A 21,249-nucleotide genomic window follows, 5' to 3' on the forward strand; every position below is an offset into this window, starting at 1 on the left:
GTCTTTTCCAATGAGTCAGCTCTTCGCATGAGGTGGCCAAAGTACTGGAGTTTCAGCTTCAACATCAGTCCTTCCAATGAATATTCAGGACTGATCTCCTTTAGGATGGACTGGTTGGATCTCCTTGCAGTCCAAGGGACTCTTAAGAGTCTTCTCCAACACCACAGTTCAAAAGCATCAATTCTTCGGCACTCAGCTTTCTTTATAGTCCAACTCTCACATCCATACATGACTACTGGAAAAAGCATAGCCTTGACTAGATGGACCTTTGTTGACAAAGTGATGTCTGCTTTTTAACATGCTGTCTAGGTTGGTCATAACTTGCCTTCCAAGGAGTAAACGTCTTTTAATTTCATGGCTTCAATCACCATCTGCAGTGATTTTGGAGGCCAGAAAAATAAAGTCAGCCACTGTTTCCCCATCTATTTGCCATGAAGTGATGGGACCTGATGCCATGATCTTAGTTTTCTGAATGTTGAGCTTTAAGCCAACTTTTTCACTCTCCTCTTTCACTTTCATCAAGAGGCTCTTTAGTTCTTTTTCACTTTCTGCCATAAGGGGTTATGCATATCTGAGGTTATTGATATTTCTCCCGGCAATCTTGATTCCAGCTTGTGCTTCTTCCAGCCCAGCGTTTCTCATGATGTACTCTGCATAGAAGTTAAATAAGCAGGGGGACAATATACAGCCTTGACATACTCCTTTTCCTATTTGGAACCAGTCTGTTGTTCCATGTCCAGTTCTAACTGTTGCTTCATAGTTGGAACCAATTGCTCGTCTTTTCTGCTTAGTCCCCAAGAAGAAGAGACAATATTTCTGGAGGTAGATCGGGAATAAATAACCTCTCCTCGGGTGGATGAGCAGAAGGCCCAGGGGGCAGGTTCAAAGGCTCTCTTAGTCACCCTTGAGAGCCTGTTAAATTTTGTTCAGTCATGTGCGTGTGTTGTCAGCAGCTTCCCAGCCTGACTTCTCCCTTCTTGTGACTCAGGTTCTTGAAACTCCGGTTCCTCAGCCTTTTTTTTTTTTTTTTCATCAGGAAATTTAAACCCAACCGTCCCCAGATCAAGACTGCAACAGCTCCTCCAATGCTGGGCACTTCTCACCTGCTAACAAGACAGAGGAGCGACCTGGAAAGGTCCAGCCACCTCCTCTCCCATCCTCTGGCCCCCTTTCTACCACCCGCCTCACACATGAAATAGTTTCTCATCCTCATCTGTTGGCAGAAACTCCAACTTTAGCACTCCACTTTTTAAAAATAGATCACTGTTAAAATTCCCCCAGAAGGAATAACCTTAAAATTATTATTAGGCACCGACACGTTGGAGAAAAGAAAGGAATTCAGCGATTTTGAAAGAGGATGTGCTGGAGACGGTTGGGGGTTGGGGAGATACCTAACTAACATTTCTTGAGAAGCCGCCTGATGTCAGAAGCTTCATGAATGTGGACAAGGATTATCCTCAGCCCTGAAAGGCAACTGGTGTTCTCTTCCATGTTAAGTGAGACACGTGAAGAAGCCCAGAGAGGCTGAGTCACGCTTAAAATCACACAGCAGGTTGGACCTGGAGTCTGGACTGGAACCCTGGAGCCAGGAAGGGAGAGACAGCAACCCACACACCATCTGGCTTTAGTGAGTCCTTTTTTTCTGGTTTGGGGCGGGAAGGCCTCTTGGAGAATGCACGTTTGATGTCAAGTTTGCAAAGGAGAAACCTTTCTTCATGGAACTGCCAGGCAGTGGGTTGTTCCTGGGAAGAACAATTGTACCTGGGATAGGGATGTGGGAGGTGTCGTGGGCTGTGCTGGATGTGGAAGGGGTTGAAATAGGGAAAGAAATTTGTTCATCGGGAGGGAGACCTGGGAGCACACACTTTGTACCTGCGCAAGTCCCTTCTGCTCCAAAGCCCCGGGCTCCTGTCCGTCAATGGAGGCTGGACTATATGTCCCCTGGGGCCTGTCCAGCCCAGACCGGATAGGAGGACAGGTTTGGTGAGCCCGGCAGAGAGCTAGAGAGCCTGCCCTCCTTTCCCCTGCTCTTCTAGGCTCTCAGAGCTCCTGCCTAGAGGTCACTTCCCTTGTCTGTGAATGCAGCTTTTGTCCCTTGGGGTGATAGAACTTGTATTAACAACCAACACTGTGTACTACTGCAAACAGAAAAAAAAAAAAAAGTAAAATTTAAAAGATGCTTTACTGGGACTTCCCTGGTGGTCCACTGGTGAAGAATCTGCCTTCCAATGCAGGGGACACAGGTTTGATGCCCAATCAGGGAACTAAGATCCCCCATGCCTGAGGGCAACCAGCCCCAGGCACGGCAACAAAGACCCAACACAGCCAAATAAATGAATAATGCTTCATTAAATACCTACAGGCAAAGAGCCGACTCATTGGAAAAGATCCTGATGCTGGGAAAGATTGAGGGAAGGAGGAGAAGGGAGTGACAGAGGATGAGATGGTGGATGGCATCACTGACTCAATGGACACGAGTTTGAGCAAGCTCTGGGAGTTGGTGATGGACAGGGAGGCCTGGTGTGCTACAGTCCATGGGGTCACAAAGAGTCGGACACGACTGAACAACTGAACAACAACAACAAATCCTATAGGATGTGACAATATGTCATCATTATTTTTGATTTGATAATTATGAAAGTTTCTCTAGTTTCACTACATCGAGAACTCTCAAGTAACAAGAATCCTGAGAATTCAGAGTCATTGATGAGAAATCAGATGAAAAATTGCTGGTATTTTATCTTAAATAGCTGACGTGCCTGCGGGTCTGCTATGTGCGGGGCACTGTTTCATGACTTTACAAATGCTGACATTCGACCCCGTGACTCGGGAACACCATTATCGCTCTTTCACGGAGGAGCCAGGAGGTCCAGAGAGGTTAAGCATCTGCTCCAAGGTCATCAAAGGCAGGGTCAAGGAACCAAGTCAATTCAAGTGAAAAATTATTTTAAAATCCTTTCAGAGTCTGTTTTTGAAAAAACATTACATTTTGTAAGGCTGCCTTAATGTTTGGGACCGTGTGGACAGAGCCTCCAAGAGCAAGAATTACACGGAGGCCAACAGACGCCTGCAAACGGCCCGTCCTCCCCGGTGACCCACAGCGTGGGCCGCGGTCCACGGGGGTGGAGACTGGGGTGGAGGAAGCAGAACGACACTGTGTGTCAGCACCCAAATCAGATTGATTGTATTCTTTGCAGCCAAAGTTGGAGAAGCTCTATCAGCAAAAACAAGACCGGGAGCTGACTGTGGCTCAGATCATGAACTCCTTATTGCCAAATTCAGGCTTAAATGGAAGAAAATAGGGGAAACCACTAGACCATTCAGGTATGACCTAAATCAGATCTCTTATGATTATGCAGTGGAAGTGAGAAATACATTCAAGGCTTTAGATCTCATAGAGTGCCTGTAGAACTATGGACAGAGATTCATGACATTGTACAGGAGGCAGTGATCAAGACCATCCCCCAAAAAAAGAAATGCAAAAAGGCAAAATGGTTGTCTGAGGAGGCCTTACAAATAGCCGAGAAAAGAAGAGAAGCAAAGGGCAAAGGAGAAAAGATATACCCATTTGAATGCAGAGTTCCAAAGAATAGCAAGGAGAGATAAGAAAGCCTTCCTCAGTGACCAATGCAAAGAAATAGAGGAAAACAATAGAATGGGAAAGACTAGAGATCTCTTCAAGAAAATTAGATATACCAAGTGAATATTGCATAAAAAGATGGGCACAATAAAGGACAGAAATGGTATGGATCTAACAGAAGCAGAAGAGATTAAGAATAGGTGGCAAGAATACACCGAAGAACTGCACAAAAAAGATCTTCACAACCCAGATAACCACAATGATATGATCACTCACCTAGAGCCAGACATCCTGGAATGCGAAGTCAAGTGGGCCTTAAGAAGCATCACTATGAACAAAGCTAGTGGAGGTGATGGAATTCCAGTTGAGCTATTTCAAGTCCTGAAAGATGATGCTGTGAAAGTGCTGTACTCAATATGCCAGCAAATTTGGAAAACTCAGCAGCGGCCACAGGACTGGAAAAGGTCAGTTTTCATACCAATCCCAAAGAAAGGCAATGCCAAAGAATGTTCAAACTACCACACAATTGCACTCATCTCACATGCTAGTAAAGTAATGCTCAAAATTCTTCAAGCCAGGCTTCAACAATATGTGAACCATGAACTTCCAGATGTTCAAGCTGGATTTAGAAAAGGCAGAGGAACCAGAGATCAAATTGCCAATATCCATTGGATCATCGAAAAAGCAAGAGAGTTCCAGAAAAACATCTGCTTTAGTAACTTTGCCAAAGCCTTTGACTGTGTGGATCACAATAAACTGTGGCAAATTCTTCAAGAGATGGGAATACCAGACCACCTAATCTGCCTCCTGAGAAATCTGTATGCAGGTCAAGAAGCAACAGTTAAAACGGGACATGGAACAACAGACTAGTTCCAAATGGGAAGAGGAGTACATCAAGGCTGTATATTGTCACCCTTCTTCTTTAACTTATATGCAGAGTACATCATGAGAAACGCTGGGCTGGATGATGCACAAGCTGGAATCAAGATCACCTGGAGAAACATCAATAACCTCAGATATGCAGATGACACCACCCTTAAGGCAGAAAGTGAAGAAGAACTAAAGAGCCTCTTGATGAAAGTGAAAGAGGGGAGTAAAAAAAGTTGGCTTAAAGCTCAATATTCAGAAAGCTAAGATCATGGCATCTGGTCCCATCACTTCATGGCAAATAGATGGGGAAACAGTGAGAGACTTTATTTTCTTGGGCTCCAAAATCACTGCAGATGGTGACTGCAGCCATGAAATTAAAAGACACTGGCTCCTTGAAAGAAAATCTTTGACCATCTAAGACAGCATATTAAAAAGCAGAGACATTATTTTGTGGACAAAGGTCCATCTTGTCAAAGCTATGGTTTTTCTGGTAGTCATGTATGGATGTAAGAGTTGGACTATAAAGAAAGCTGAGCGCAGAAGAATTGATGCTTTTGAACTGTGGTGTTGGAGAAGACTCTTGAGAGTCCCTTGGACTGCAAGGAGATCCAACCAGTCGGTCCTAAAGGAGATCAGTCCTGGGTGTTCACTGGAAGGACTGATGCTGAAGCTGAAGCTCCAATCCTTTGGCTCTTCCAGGCCGGCTGGCTGTCAGTGAACTGTCTTCCTGGTCCAGTCTGTCCTCCCGCCCTCCAGGTGGCCCTGCTGAATGTGTGGCCACGGCTCCCTTTTCTCCTTTCTTGGTGAGGCTGCCCTGCTTCAAGCGAACCGATTTACGCCTTATTACGGACGGAGCTCCAGCCCTTCACCCTGGGGTTGGTAGATAGAATTCAGGAGATTGGTGGACTTGAGTGGGGAAAAAAAAATCACCTCTTTACTGTCACAAGCATCTATCTTAAATGATCGTTTCTCTCAGTATGGTTGCAGGCTTCAGATCACAGAAACGTCGCAAACCATGGTAGTATCTGCAACTTTGTCCCCAGTGCTCTCCGAGGACCCAGGAACGGGTGGGTTGCACGTGGTTCCTGCCCTCCCAGAGCTGCCCCGAGAGCCCAGGGAGTCCCAGGTAAGGGCGTGATCTCAGCTGTGAGCATGCAAGAAGGGCCACTGAGAACCGGTGGGGACCGGAGTCAGGGAGGCCGGTGAGGGGAAGGAGGCTGCTGCGGGGGTCAGGGGAGGGGCCGGGAGCCCTGGGCTGGGGCTGTCCAGTGGAATGAGGAAGGAGAGAGGACAGAGTCCAAAGGTCACCAAGAGGTCTCGGTGCAGGGCTTGGTGGCCCGGGTAACGTGCAGCTGGAGCCCTTGCCTTCACCCCGAGGCCTCTCCCTTCCCCAGCTCTCGGGACCCCACCCTTGCCTCCCCCATCAGCCCTTCAGAGCCGCCCATGAGCCCTCCTCCTTCCCTCCGTGGGACCTACTGGTCTGCCTTTTCCTCCTCCATGCAGTCCAGCCTTCAGTCCCCGGGGAAGCCCCCAGGAATCCCCGAAGCAGGTCCAAGTCTTGTCTCATCTGATCTCTGGGACCCCTGTGTCTGCCCTGCCCCAGTCCTGTCCTTCGGAGCACCGCCCCCTCAGTTCACAGCGACCCATTCAGGGGGTGCCTCCTTGACTGCTCTCTCACTCTCCCAACAGCCTGGGACCCCAAGAGCAGGGACGTCTGCCCTCTGTCAGGTGCTGGGATCGCCCCACCACCTAGCCCCGAGCCGGCACTTTGTAGGTGCTCAATAAGCACACGCGGAGTCGGTGGATGCAGGAGTGGACCAGGCTGTGGACGAGCCACTGTGCCACCATCAGAGGAGTTTGCGAGCCCCTGCTGGCCAGAGGGGAGTTGATGGCCAAAGGGTCTGACCCCAGGGGAGCGCCACAGGGGTGCTGCTACTCCAGCAGGCATCAGGGGTCACTAGCCACCCACCGCCCCTCCTCAGGACACCCAGCTCCTACCTTCCCCGATTCTCACCACCCGAGAGCCAGGAGGGAGGGGACCAGAGCTCCCTTCCTCCTGCGGGCGCTGCTGTCAAAGGGAGGGATGGCTCTGATGGCGGGACCACGGCTGGCGGGGTCCACGTGCTAGCCAGGGTCTCCACGCTGCTCCCTTCAGACCACCTCCACGAAGCACCCCAAGCGACGTTCCCAAAACTGAGTTCTGATTGCTCCACTCCTGCTTCCATCTCACAAGGAACAAAACCCCAAGTCTTCATCACTGTCTGCACAGCCTGTGTGACCTGATGCCTGCAGACCTCACCGAAAGTGAAAGTGAAAGTCGCTCAGCCGTGTCCGACTCTTTGCGAACCCCTGGACTATACAGTCCATGGAATTCTCCAAGCCAGAATACTGGAATGGGTAGCCTTTCCCTACTCCAGGGCATCTTCCCAACCCAGGGATCGAACCCAGGTCTCCTGCACTGTAGGCGGATTCTTTACCAACTGAGCTACCAGGGAAGTCTGCAGACTTCACTGAGCTTTCCTAAAACCAAACCAACAGCGTGATGCCATGGAGAGGGGCCAGGGCTGCCTGTGAGCAGGGGCCTCCCTCTCAGAGAAGGAGACACGGACCAGGCGGTCATCTCAGGGTAGAGGGTGTGGGGCCAGGATGCAGGTGCAACTGCGGCCCTGAGTCAGGAGGTGCCTGGCTAAGGCAGCCAAGGAGGTCTGCGTGGGAGACAGAGAGAGATGGGCAGGGCCCGTAGCAGGCCGACTGAAGACTGGCTTCTCTTTGATCCACACAATGTATTAAAGATATTTGAGTTAGTTGGAACAGAATTGAAAGTCCAGAAATGGACTCACACATCTACAATCAATTGATTTTTTTAAAAAAATCATTCACTTATTTATTTTTGGCTCTGCTGGCTTTTCTCTATCTGCAGAGAGTGCAGCTCTCTCTTGCTGCTGAGCACAGGCTCTCGGGCGCACAGGCTTCAGGAGCTGCGGCTCCCGGGCTCGAGGGCACGGGCTCAGTAGCTGGGGCTCATGGGCTTAGTTGCTCTGCGGCAGGTGGGATCCTCCCGGATCAGGGAGGATCGAACCCGTGTCTCCTGCATTGGCAGGTGGCTTCTTTACCACTGAGCCACCAGGGAGTTCCTGGTCAACTGATTTTTGACAGAGGTTGAAAAGCAAAGCAATTCAGCGGGGACAGAAAAGTGCTTCAGCAAACACTGTTGGATCAGTTTGGATGTCCAGATGCCAAGATTTCTTTTTTACCTTGATCTCTTTAGGTCTGTGAGATGGATCATAGATCTAAGTGGAATAGTGAAAACTATGAAACTTCTAGGAGAAAACATAGGAGAAAATCCTAGTGACCTTGAGTGACTCAAGTAGACACTTCCGTTATAGAATAGTAAGCTCTAACGCATTGGCATTGGCAGGCGGGTTCTTTACCAAGAGCGCCAGCTGGGAAGCCCTGGAATGCGCAACTGATAGATAGGACTTATTCCAAATTTACAAATTTTCCTCTTTGCAAAATATCCAACAAAGGACTTGTATCTACAACGATGTTTCTCAGCCTTTATCACCCCTCTCTCCTCCACGGAGCCTTTTCAGGCATTTTCCCCCCTAACTGCTCCCATGAAATTTTAATAGAACAGATACTGCTTCTGTGCAGTACATATATATGTTCATGCTTTCCACATTAAAAGAGTATGGTTTTTTTCACGTCCTCAAAACCAATTTTCACCCCCTCGGGGGCAATACTGCCTCCATTGAACCTGTGTGATCTCGAATATAAAAAGAACCCTATGGCTAGAGAGTAAGAAGACAGACAACCCAATTTTCACTTAACGGGCAAAGGATTCCAATAAACCTTTCACCAAAGAATATACAGGGCTGACAAAGGAGCCCATGAAGAGAAGCACAACAGCACGAGCGCTTAGGGAATGAGATCTCATGAGGAAGCAGCACTGCGCCTGTGTCTGGACGGCCAAAACTAAAGACTGACCGTTGGGGGGCTTCCCTGGTGGCCCAGGGATTAAGACTTCATGGGTCCTGGGTTTGATCCCTGGTCAGGAAACTAGATCCCATCTGCTGCAACCGAGTTCACATTCCACACTAAAGATCCTGTGTGCCACAGCCAAGACCCAGCACAGCCAAACACCTAAAAATCAAGAAAATAAACACCAAAGACTCCCTTTAAAAACAAAACAACTGATCACCCAAGTGCTGTCAGGATATGGAAAAATAGGAACCCTCATACACGGCTGGTGGGACTGTAAACGTATATCCACTTTGGAAAACAGCAGGCAGTTCCTTAAGAAGTTAAACATACTCCTTCCACACAACCCAACCATTCCACTCCTAGGATTTACCCAAGAGAAACAGAGCCATACATACATACAGAGACTTGTACATGAATGTTCAAGGAAGCTTTATGTAACAGCTGAGAGAACAAAGGACCTTGATGCTGCGTAAGATTGAGGGTAGGAGAAGGGGGCGGCAGAGGATGAGATGGTTGGATGGCATCATCGACTCAATGGATGGGAGTTTGAGCAAGTTCCGGGAGTTGGTGATGGACAGGGAAGCCTGGTGTGCTGTAGTCCACAGGGCCTAAAAGAGTCAGACACGACTGAGTGACTGAACAGCAAGAGAACAAAAGGGAAGACAATCCAGTGTCCGCCACAGGTGAACAGGTCAACAAACTGTCCACTGTTCTGATGGAATTTAGTGCTTCCATCAGAACTGATGCTTTTGAACTGCGGTGTTGGAGAAGACTCTTAAGAGTCCCTTGGACTGCAAGGAGATCCAAGCAGTCCATCCTAAAGGAAATCAGTCTTGAATATTCATTGGAAGGACTGATGCTGAAGCTGAAACTCCAATACTTTGGCCACCTGATGCAAAGAGCTGACTCATTGGAAAAGACCCTGATGCTGGGAAAGATTGAAGGCAGGAGGAGAAGGGGACGACAGAGGATGAGATGGTTGGATGGCATCACCGACTCAATGGACATGAGTTTTAGCAAGCTCTGGGAGCTGGTGATGGACAGGGAGGCCTGGTGCGCTACAGTCCATGGGGTCACAAAGAGTCGGACACACTGAGGGACTGAACTGAACTCATGATGGGATACTGCTCGGCGGTTAAAAGAAACAAACTCAATACATGGAACTACGTGGTGGAGCTCAGAAGGATAACACTCAGTGGACTTCCCTGGTAGTCCGGTGTTTAAGAGTCCGCCTTCCTATGTAGGGGATGTGGGTTTGATCCCTGGTTAAGGAATTAAGATCCCACAAGCCTCAGAGCAACTAAGCCCGTGCCCCACAGCCACTGAGTCGCTCCACTACGGAAGCCCGTGTACCTAAAGCCTGTGCAGTGCAACCAGGGAAGCCACCTCAGCAAGCAGCCCGCGCACCGTGACTAGAGAAAGCCCGCAGGCTGCAACAAGTAGAGATTTAAAAACCTCTGACTTTACTTGAAAACAGAACTGACTGGCTGCGTGTGGCTTTCCCATCCGCTGGACTGGAGGTCCTGGGGCCCCTCTGGACCCAGTACGGGCTCCCCAGCTGGCCTTGGACCCACTTGCTGGTTTTTGGTTTTTCTCCACCCTGCATCCATGGAGACAGCAGAATCGCCAGAGAGCTGGGAGTGGGTTTTGAGCAAGGGGACACAGAGTTGTTCCTCCAGGCCCTTGCCAGGTGGCCCCAGGAGGCCCTGCTCATTCTGACTGCAGCTGGAGTTTGCTGGGAGGGTTAAGAAGAGCCTCGAATACCAGACTTTGGACTTCACCCTAGAACAGGGTCAGCTCAGGACAGACATCACACCCTGAAAGGCTGAATCATCGCCCCGTTTTACAGACGATCCTGTGGGGGCTGTCCAGTGGGGTAAGGGGCGGAGGCTGGTGGGGATTGTGCGGGACTCCTTTGGTCCTTATTTCTGTGTCTGTAACACCAAGTCGAGCCAGGCGGCTGGGAGCCGCTGCGAACCCAGCTCTGCCTGCACACCTTCGCCCCTCTTCCTGAGGGACGCCAAGGCTGGCCTTGCTCAGGCAGCTCTGTGCTTCGACTGGTCCAGCTCTGGGTAAATTTTTGCAGAACTGGCCTGCGTGGCTTTGGCCACATCTCTTCCCCTCTCCCCGGCCTCAGTCTCCCCATCTCTAAGGGGGAAGGAAGGCTCAGTGTTTTCGGTAATATTCCAGTACTCCTCAAGGGTTCTCTTCCTCTCCACAGCTTCCTCCTTGGAACTGCTAATTCCCAAGATCAGAAACATGACCCCACAAAGCTGTGTCCTGGGACTCAGAATCTTCCCAAAGCTCTGTGCTCCTGGGGTTCAACCAAATCCGCTCTGCGGGAACTGTAGGATCCTAGGAGCCTCAGGGAGTTGGAGAAATCTCTCACCTTCACCCCTTACTATATCTGTGCACCGAACCACTAAGAAAAGGGATTCAGGGAAGCTCAGAGCACTTCTCCTTGACTTCAGGAAGACAGAAGGATCTCTTGTATCTACTGGCTTTTCTTTTTTAAAAAAATTTTACTGTTTAATTTTTGGCAGCCAGTCATGTGAGATCTTAGTTCCCAGACCAGGGATCAAACCTGTGCCCTCTGCAGTGAAAGCGCGAAGTCTTAACCACTGGACCTCCAGGAAAGTCCCAGAGCTCACTGTCTTTTAAGTGCTGAGGAATGAGATCGGATGTCTGGACACACATGTCCACACTGGGTCTTTCCTGCTACCACACAGAGGGAGTACCATAAGTAGGAGGACCCAAGGGGGAGTTGATCAGGTTAGCTCAAGAGAGAGAGCCAAGACAGCATATATTTCAAGTTATTAATAAGTCATGTATATGCCAGAATGACTTCCCCAAACCTCAATATGTAAATATTTCTTCATCATAAATTAAATTATTTTACAACTGCGTTAGTATCTCTTCAGTTCAGTTAAGTGGCTCAGCCTCATCTGACTCTTTGCGACCCCATGGACTGCAGCATGCCAGGCCTCCCTGTCCATCACCAACTCCCAGAGTTTATCCAAATTCATGTCCATCGAGTCAGTGATGCCATCCAATCATCTCATCCTCTGTTGTCCCCTTCTCCTCCTGCCCTCAATCTTTCCCAGCATCAGGGTCTTTTCCGAGTCAGTTCTTCGCATCAAGTGGCCAAAGTATTGGAGTTTCAGCTTTAGTATCAGTCCTTCCAATGAATATTTAGGACTGATTTCCTTTAGGATGGACTGGTTGGATCTCCTTGCAGTCCAAGGGACTCTCAGGAGTCTTCTCCAACACCACAGTTCAAAACATCAATTCTTCCGCGCTCAGCTTTTTTTTTTTAGAGCGTTAGTATAGAGACAAATAGAAGAAGGCAATGGCACTCCACTCCGGTACTCTTGCCTGGAAAATCCCACGGACGGAGGAGCCTGGTGGGCTGCAGTCCGTGGGGCCGCTAAGAGTCGGACACGACTGAGCGACTTCACTTTCACTTTTCACCTTCATGCATTGGAGAAGGAAATGGCAACCCACTCCAGTGATCTTGCCTGGAGAATCCCAGAGACCGGGGGAGCCTGGTGGGCTGCCATCTATGGGGTCGCATACAGTCGGACACGACTGAAGCGACTTAGCAGCAGCAGCAGCAGCATAGAGACACATATACCAAAGTGATATGCTAAAATATTTTCTTCCTGTAAGCTTCCTGTTTCTTCTGATTCCAGTAGAACTGGGCTCAGCCGGCCTGGCGCGGTCCTGCAGTTCCCAGCGCGTCCACCACGCCGCTCCTCCCCGGTCCGAACCGCTCGCGGGGCGCCGCCAGAGGGCGCCCGACTCCGGCGCACAGCCCCGCTGAAAAGCGGGGAGGGGACGGGGGCCCGTGCTCCGCAGGCCTAGCGGTTCTCTGCGGATTCCGCTCCATCCCCCACGGTCCCCGCCACACCAAAAACCCTCTTGTGCACTTCACGGCCCCTCGTTCCTCTACAAGACCCAGTTGAGCTACCACCGCCTCCAGGAAGTCCTCTGAGCCAGGCGCCTCCCTTGAGCTCCCAAAAGCCCCTGGAGCCCTGTCCACACTATCGCTGTTTCCTTCTCCTAAGACAGTGGACAGGGAGTCTTCAGGCTGGGATGGGCCTGGGCCACTCCTAACCTAGAGAAATGGTTTTCAGGTGGATAAATACGGGAGCTGAGAGACCCACGCAGCTTTCCTGGGTGCTTGGTGGTGGAGGTCCGGGCCCCCACCCCACCCATGCTTTAGTTTCTCCAACTCTGCAGAGTGGTCTTTGGGGCTGGGTCATTCTTTCTGTGTGGGGCTGCCCTGTGCAGTGTAGGATGTATATTGTCATTTCTGGACTCCACTGGGGGTCTCCAGAGAAAGAGAACCAGCCCTGTGTGTGTGTGTGTGTGTGTGTGTGTGTGCGTGTGTGTGTGTGTGCGTGTGTATGGAGAGAGAGTTTGTTTTGTTTTATTGTTTAATTTAGCTTAGTTTATTTATTGAAGTATAGCTGAGCTGCAATGCATGTTAATTACTGCAGAAGCTAAACAGGGTTGGACCTGGTTAGTAGTTGGCTGGGACGTTGATTTGTTTTAATAAATTGGCTCATGTGACCCTGGAGGCTTGGCAAGTCCAAAATCTCCAGGGTAGCTGGTACACTGGAGACTACAGAACAGTGCAGTTCAAGTCCAGAGGCCACCTGGAGGCAGAATTCCTCTTTGCTCAGCAGAGGGAGGGCAGTCTTTTGTTCTGCTCAGGCCTTTGACGGATTGGATGAGGCCCACCCACCTTAGAGAAGGGAATCTGCTTTACTCAAGTCCATTCGATTTGTTTTTTTAACTAGTCTGTACTGGGGTATAGCCAGTTACCAGTGTTGTGACAGTTTCAGGTGGACAGTGAAGAAAGTCCATGCAATTTAAATGCTAATCTCATCCAAAACACACTTTCACAGAAACATCTAATGTTTGACCAAGTATCTGGCCACTGTGGTCTAGCCAAGTTAACACGTATAATTAACCATCACAAATGGATGCAGAAAAAGGAACTTCTTATAAAATCCAGGACTTGATTCTGTAGTATTCTTTTTTTTCCCCCCAGTATGAATCTGGCAGGGTTCTTTTGGATTTATTTTATTGTATTGTAAGCAAAAACAACTAAGTATATATGTTCATGTGTTAGGAATTGGGATTTTCCGATAAGAACATAAATAACAATTACAGAGTCAAATAATGTAAGTGAGAATGCTCTAATGTCAGAACTGCATTGGAAATATTGACACAAACTCATGGTCAGAAATAACTACACTAGTAATCATTAACAATGATATAAGCATATCTTCCTTGTCCCCACGAGTGGGCCAGGAGCCATCTGGTAAACCTGGGCCATCGTGATTCATCGTGGGGGCAAGGAAGCTTTTAAGGATCGCTCGAGTTGTCTCAAGAGGGCACAGAACTTACTTAAAGGGCCTCCCATTGGCTGAAGGTCTGGCAATTTGAGCACTAAAAGAAGTAAATAGAGTGTACTTAATTAAAACACATTGAATCTATGAAATACCATGACTCCATAGTGATACACAAGATAAAAGGTTACCATAATATCCCCAAGGAAGAGGGAGGATGGATAGGTAGGGAGTTTGGGATCCATATGAACGCACTGCTGTCCTTAAAATGGAGAGGGACTTCCCTGGTGGCCCAGTGGTTAAGAATCTGCCTTGCAATGCAAGGGACACGGGTTTGATCCCTGGTCAGAGAACACCCAAGTCCCACATGCCAGCGGAGCAACTAAGCCTGCGAGCCAGGACCACTGAGCCTGAGCACCACAGCTAGAGAGAGTCCGCGCTACAGCGAAGGCTCCCGCACGAGGCAACGATGGAGACCCCGCGTTGCGACGAAGAACTGACCCACCTAAATAAAGAAGTCAAATGGGTAGCCAACAAGGACCTGTTATACAGCACAGGGAACTCTGCTCAGTGTTAGGTGGCAGCCGGGACAGGGAGAATGGATACATGGACAGGTACAGCTGAGTCCCTTTGCTCTCCACCTGAAACTATCCCAACACTGTTAATGGGCTACACCCCAATATAAAATAAAAAGTTAAAAAATCACGTTAAAGAAATGGAGATCTGTGAAAGAAAATATCCCCGGGAAGATGACCTGTGTTCTTTTATCATTTATTGAGTTATTATATTAATAAGGAATACGTTTGTTTGAAGACATTTTCCAACTCACGGCAAGAACTTGATAGAGTAATCCCGTACTTTGTAGCTTCCATTAATCATAAATGTGGGTTTGCTTCATAATCGCTTCAGGGGAGGGGCACACGGTGCAAGTATAGACCAGGTAACTGATGAAAGAACGAGTAATTGTTGAAGGTGGGAGAGTCCTGGTTCCATTGTTCGCCTTTGTAATATAGTTACAATTTTCCTTGATAAAAAGATTATTGTAAGTCAGAGGATGGATGAAACAAAATTGGCAAAATGTTAATCACTGTAGAAGCCAAGTGATAAGTACATTCTATTTTCTGTACTTCTGTGCTTGTTTTAAATTTTCCATAGCAAAAAAAAAAAAACCATCTTTTCTCGGTGTTCACATTTGTTAGCATCATGCCTTAGAATGCAAGGCTTATAAGCTGAGCTTAAAATCTGGGGAGGACACACTTGGGGTATCAGTGCTCCAAGGTGCCTTCAGCCATCAGGCATGGACCAGGCATAGACCAGATTCTCTCCGTGTGTCCCTCCCAACTCCCTCTCCGTCTTTCCATCTTGCCCGCACCCTGCTGACCTCCAGGGGCTGCACTGATGGGCTCCCTTCCTGTTGGTGTTCTAAACCCCTCAGTGGGGTTGTCTGGAGTGAGACTGCTAAGCCAGGAGATGCCCAGGACGCACTGATTTATTTATCAAGTACTCATAATATGTGGAAGGGAAATGGAAACCCACTCCAGTGCTCTTGCCTGGAAAATCCCATGGACGGGGGATCCTGGTAGGCTACAGTCCACGGGGTCGCAAAGAATCGGACACGACTGAGCGACTTCACTTTAGTGATATGTAGGGCTCCCCTCGTGGCTCAGATGGTAAAGAATCCACCCGCAGTGTGGTAGACCTGGGTTCAATCCCTGGGTTGGGAAGATCCTCTGGAGGAGAGCATGGCATCCCACTCCAATATTCTTGCCTGGGGAGAAGCCCCATGGACAGAGGAGCCTGACGGGCTACAGTCCATGGGGTGGCAAAGAGTTGGACACGACCGAGCGCCTAAGCACAGCACGTGATGTGTACCGTCTCGTTTCATCGTTACCCCTGAGTCCTTCTTACATATATTAGCTTATTTATTCCTTAGAGCAGATCCGTGAAGAAGAGATTATGATCATTTTCAAATAGGACACAGTGAAAATTACAATCAGCATGCCCAAGGCCATGGAAAACAGTGAAAGTGTTAGCCGCTCAGTCGTGTCTGACTCTGCAACTTCCCCAGCAAATCTGGGGGTTTAACCTGAATGCCTCCCAGCGTCCGCAGGAACTGTCCAAGAGCCCCCCACCCCCAGGAATTCACAGAGTCACGTGGCCTAGTTTGTCAGATGTTTAGGGCAGTGGCCATTGAAGGGTTGGTTAGGAGAAGAACATGAAATAGAGAACTCACTTGAGAACTGAGGTTACTGGCAGGGTGTTCAGATTCCGGGACTGGTACCCAAAGGGCAGCATCAGAAAAGGTCAAGTCAGAGCTGCTTTGCATCTGCTCTGGGAGACGCAGGGAAGGGGCCTGGGTGCGTGCATGTTGGTGGAGATGGGAGTGGAAATGGGGCAAGATCACGGGCTTCTCAGACGACCCTGCGGGGCCAGGCTGGGCGGTCCCCAGCTGCTCCTCAGTGTCCCCATGTGTGCGTGCGCACTTACTTGCTGTCATGTCTGACCCTTTGCGACCCCATGGACTATAGACCGCCAGGCTCCTCTGTCCATGGGATTCTCTAGGCAAGAATACTGGAGTGGGCCGCCACGCCCTCCTCCAGGGGATCTTCCCGACCCAGGAATCAAACCCTCATCTCTTACGTCTCTTGCATTGGCAGGCGGGTTCTTTACCACTGGCACCACCTGGGTAGTCCCCTGACCAGACCTCAAGGGGGTGGATCTGGATGCATGTGCAAGCCCCTCCCAGCTGGCCAGGATGTCCTGGGATGGATAGGGGAGGTGGGTGAGCTGCAGTCAAATCAGACAGAGGCCTGGAGTCCAGGCTCCCGTGCCCGGACGTTCTGCAGGGCCTGGGGCTGCCCTGCCTCTTCCCCTGTATCCATAGCTCCCATCCCCAAGGACCCCTGAAACACACACTTCATGTGGCACCGTGTACACAGAGCCAGCAGCCTGGGGGTGCAGGCGGGGGACGGGGAAGGCACTGTATGCCCTGGTTCCTCCTCTGTAAAGTGGGGGTGAGGCCAGCCGCCTCCCCAAGCCCCTGCAGGGCTGCAGGAAAGTGATGAGGGGGGCACACTTGACCTTGGGAGCTGTCCAGCGCCCCACCTCCTGCGCTCACCGTCTGGGCTCTGATCCACAGGGTTGGCCAGGGTGAGGGGCCAGTCCGGGGTGACTGGGTCACCCATGGCCCCTGTGACAGAGAGCAAACAATTCCTTTGAGCTGACAGGGGCCTTTCAGGGCTGGGCGGGCCAGGACCCGTATGCCTCCCAGCCTCCCGATGACACAGATAAGCAGAGATTCATGTCTAAGCCGGGCTTCATTCCAGGGACGGACAAACCAGTCTGCCACCTCTCAACTGGAGAAGCCTCACCTCTCCCCAGCGGTGGGGGAGGCCGGGGTCGTGCCAGAGCTCCCCTGACCCTCCTCTGCCTCGCAGGACTGACTGGTGACACCAGGGCTCTGGGAGCTCATTCAGGGCCAATGGGGCTGATTGCCCTCAGACCCCCGTGCCCAGCAGGGGACTGGGTACCTAGCTGGCAGCGCGGGGCAACATTGGTTACACTCAGGGTGTAAATCAGTCCTGCCCCCACTTCCTGCCACCCTCGGGTGGGAAAAGCGGCCACTCGCTTTATAAACCTCCCCCCCGGAGGCCAGGAATGGGTCCCTCATCAGGGAACTGGCCTCATGGATCTTGAAGTAGAAACCTTCCATGGTGGGAGGATGACCGGAGTCTGTCTCCATGTCTGTGGGGCTGAGTGCCTTGGCCCAGGTACTTTCCCTCTCTGTGCTCAAGAGCCTCAACTGAAGAGCTTCCCTGGTGGTGCAGGGGTTAAGAATTCACCTGCCTGGATGAAACTGGAGCCTATTATACAGAGTGAAGTAAGTCAGAAAGCAAAACACCAATGCAGTATATTAATGCATATCTATAGGATTTAGAAAGATGGTCACGATGATGACCCTATATGAGAGACAGCAAAAGAGACACAGATGTAAAGAACAGACTTTTGGACTCTGTGGGAGAAAGCAAGGGTGGGATGATTTGAGAGAATAGCATTGAAAAATGTATATTACCCTATGTGAAATAGATCGCCAGTCCAGGGTTGATGCATGAGACGGTGCTCAGGGCTGCTGCACTGGGACAACCCTGAGGGATGGGGTGGGGAAGGATGTGGGAGGGGGATCAGGATGGGGAACACAGGTACACCCAAGGCTGATTCATGTCAGTGTATGGCAAAAACCACCACAATATTGCAAAATAATTAGCCTCCACTTAAAATAAATAAATTAAAAAAGAAAAACCCACCTGCCAATACAGGGGACACGGGTTTGCTCTCTGGTCTGGGAGCTAAGATTCCACATGTCACAGAACAACTAAGCCCGTGCGCCACAGCTACTGGGGCCCACAGGAAGCCACCACAGTGAGAAGCCCACTCACCGCAACCAGAGAGTGGCCCCCACTCGCCAGCACCTGAGGCCACCCTTGGTTCCCCCTCTCATCCACACCTGACCCCCCGCCCATCGGCAACATCCTGGTGGCTCAGCCTTCATCAGTGCCCCGCTGCCTCCGCTGACCCCAGCTGCCCCACGTTGCCACGTTGCCCTCCTTCCCAAGGGCGTCCGGTGTGAACCAAGATGAACTTGGCACCTCGGGAGAGCCACGCTCTTCTGCTTACATTCATTAAAGAATTTTTTTTTTCATTTAAAAATTTGATTTTCATTAAATAAAAAGCAAAACCAGGTTACGCCAAATTCTAAGAAGAATTTAAAATTCTGGTTTTCCCCCACCCTTCTTGCTGCCTTTATTCTTTTTCTTTCTTTTTAAATGGAACAATAGTTGATTGAAGGGCTTCCCAGGTGTCTCAGGGCTGAAGAATCTGCCTGCCAATACAGCAGACGAGGGTTCAATCCCTGGGTCAGGAAGATCCCCTGGAGAAGGAAATGGCAACCCACTCCAGTATTCTTGCCTGGAGAATCCTATGGACAGAGGAGCCTGGTGGGCTACAGTCCATGGAGTCACAAAGAATCAGACACGATTTAGCAACTAAACAACAGCAATAATTCATTGACAGTATTGCACCAGTCTCTGCTGTACAGGGAAGTGCATTTGAAAATTCCTTCACTTATTCAGTCATCAAACACTGATGGGCATGTGCCCCATCCAGGGTCCGGGAGTAACAAAGAAGATTCTATCACAGGCCAGGAGGGGCTCTCAGTCTGGGGCTCAAGGGAGCAAGACACACCACCGGCATGATGTCATCCTAGTAGCTACGTGCCATGGAAGGAAGACTTCCTGGAGGAGGAGGGATTCAGGCCAGGTCTCCACGGAGAAGCATGCAGCACAGTGACCACGCAGCAGGCACAGCATGTGCAAAGGCCTTTGGACAGCGATCTGAGGGCAGCAGCTAAGATCAGCCTTGAGGAAGCATCAGTTGTTGATATCAAAGTTGGGGAACACAGCCAAAGCCCTCATCTTTGGAGTCACACAGGGCAGGAGAGTGTTTGGGGAGCTTGGGGACTTGCCAGGGTCCGGTGGGGCTGGTGCTTGGACTGCGGGGGGAGAGGGAAGGCCGAGAGGTGGGAGGGAGCTCACTAGTCAGGTAAGGGCCTTGGAGGCCGGGTTAAGAAGCAGGGGCTTTATCCTGAGGAGGGCCAAGGGCAAAACCGCAGAAGGGTTTTACACGAGGCAGTGACATCAGATTTGCACTTTAGAAATGTCACTCTGGTTTCCGAGTAAGAGGAGACGAAGGAGGAGGCGGGCCTGTGCAGTGGTTAGGCCATCAAAGCTGGGGCCCTGTGATGGCATGGCTTTAAAATTCGCTCCCTACTTCTACCTGGCGGCCACTGGGCAAGTCCATCTCTCCCGCACAGGAGCATTAGGCACTGTGCTGGAGTGAAAGAGCTTACAGTCTAGTGGGCAGTTAGTCAACCTCTTTGAGCCTCAGTTTCATCATCTGTAAAATGGGGGCAGGGGGTAATATTTGTACCTGCTTCCCAGACTAGATGTGATCAGTGAGTTAATATGCGTAGAATGCTCAGTAGAGTCCCTGATACGTGAGGGCAATTGTTATTATATTACTATCCCAGGCAGGAGGGCGTAGACAGAGCCAAGTGTGTGCCACAGGACTCACTATTCACTGGAGTCCTAATAGCTCAGTTGGTAAAGAATCCACCTGCAATGCAGGAGACCCCGGTTTGATTCCTGGGTTAGGAAGAGCCCCTGGAGAAGGGAAAGGCTCCCCACTCCAGTATTCTGGCCTGGAGAATTCCACGGACTGAATATTCCATGGAGTCACAAAGAGTCGGGCATGACTGAGCAACTTTCACATATCACATAACCCCCAGTATCTCAGAATGTGACTGGAACTGGGCAGAGCGTTTAAAGAGGTGTTAAGGTTAGATGAGGTCATTAGGGTGGGCCCTAAGTCAACGTGACAGACACCCTTAGAAGAAGAGGAGCTTAGGATTGGATGTGCAGAGGGGGGCCGCGTGAGGACGCAGGGAGGAGGTGGCCTCCTGCGAGCGGAGCGGAGAGACTCAGAAGCAGCCAGTCCTGCTGGCCCCTGGTCGCAGACTCCAGGCTCCCGAACTGTGCAAAACTGAGTTTCTGTCCTTGAAGTCCCAGCACCCCACCCCAGCCGCAGCCTGTGATATTTGTTATGGCAGCCTTAGCAAAGTATGGAGAAGGAAATAGCAACCCACTCCAGTGCCGTTGCCTGGAGAATTCCATGGACAGATGCTACAGTCCATGGGGTCGCAGAGCCAGACACAACTGAGCGACTAACACTTTAGCAAAGTAACGCTGTGTGCCGGCAGGGTAGCAAGAGCAGCAAGGAGAGATGGATTGAGCTACGGGGGAGACGGCGTGCCAGCACATACTAGGCACTCAGTAAATACCTGTAGAGTAAGGCTGGATCCTGGAGAAGGCAATGGCACCCCACTCCAGTACTCTTGCCTGGAAAATTCCATGGATGGAGGAGCCTGGTAGGCTACAGTCCATGGGGTCGCAAAGAGTCAGACACGACTGAGCCACTAAGCTGAACTGAAGCAACTAACACACACACACACAAGGTTGGATCCTGTGCGCGTGAGACCGAAAGGGAGGCCTTCGATGGCCTAGAGGAGGCAGGTCTCACCTGACAGGCCGGGCTGAGCACGAAGGGCTGGAGGGTCTACCCCAACACCGCCCAGCTCCCCAGTCACGTTCGCCCCAGACGGCACTTTGTGCCTCTGCAACGCTGGGGGGCACCTTGAGTCCTCCCAGTTTACTAAAAGAGAACTAAAGCTTTGGATAGAACAGGCACTGCCTCTGAGGACCAGAGTCATGGCCCTTCGGGGGCCCCCTGGGGATGCTGTGCAGGGTGTGGGGTTGGAGGTGGGGGCGTGGAGTTGGAGAGAGGGACGGGGCTGCTGAGAGCCACTCGGAGCTGGCGGCAAATGGGTGAACTGCTTTGAAA

At 50.4% G+C, this 21,249-nt stretch overlaps 1 long non-coding RNA gene across 1 annotated transcript; it reads left to right on the top strand.

The window, feature by feature from the left end:
• The first annotated feature begins 1,014 nt into the window (after positions 1–1,014).
• Positions 1,015–8,248, top strand: LOC147373243 (uncharacterized). The gene is made up of 2 exons (XR_015164634.1): positions 1,015–1,627; positions 5,427–8,248. It is a non-coding gene; the product is annotated as an uncharacterized LOC147373243 (long non-coding RNA).
• Positions 8,249–21,249: the final 13,001 nt, after the last annotated feature.

Source organism: Bos grunniens, chromosome 5 (assembly GCF_055505025.1).
Source record: "Bos grunniens cultivar Pamir isolate PY7600 chromosome 5, Bosgru_T2T1.0, whole genome shotgun sequence".
Lineage (NCBI taxonomy): Eukaryota > Metazoa > Chordata > Mammalia > Artiodactyla > Bovidae > Bos > Bos grunniens.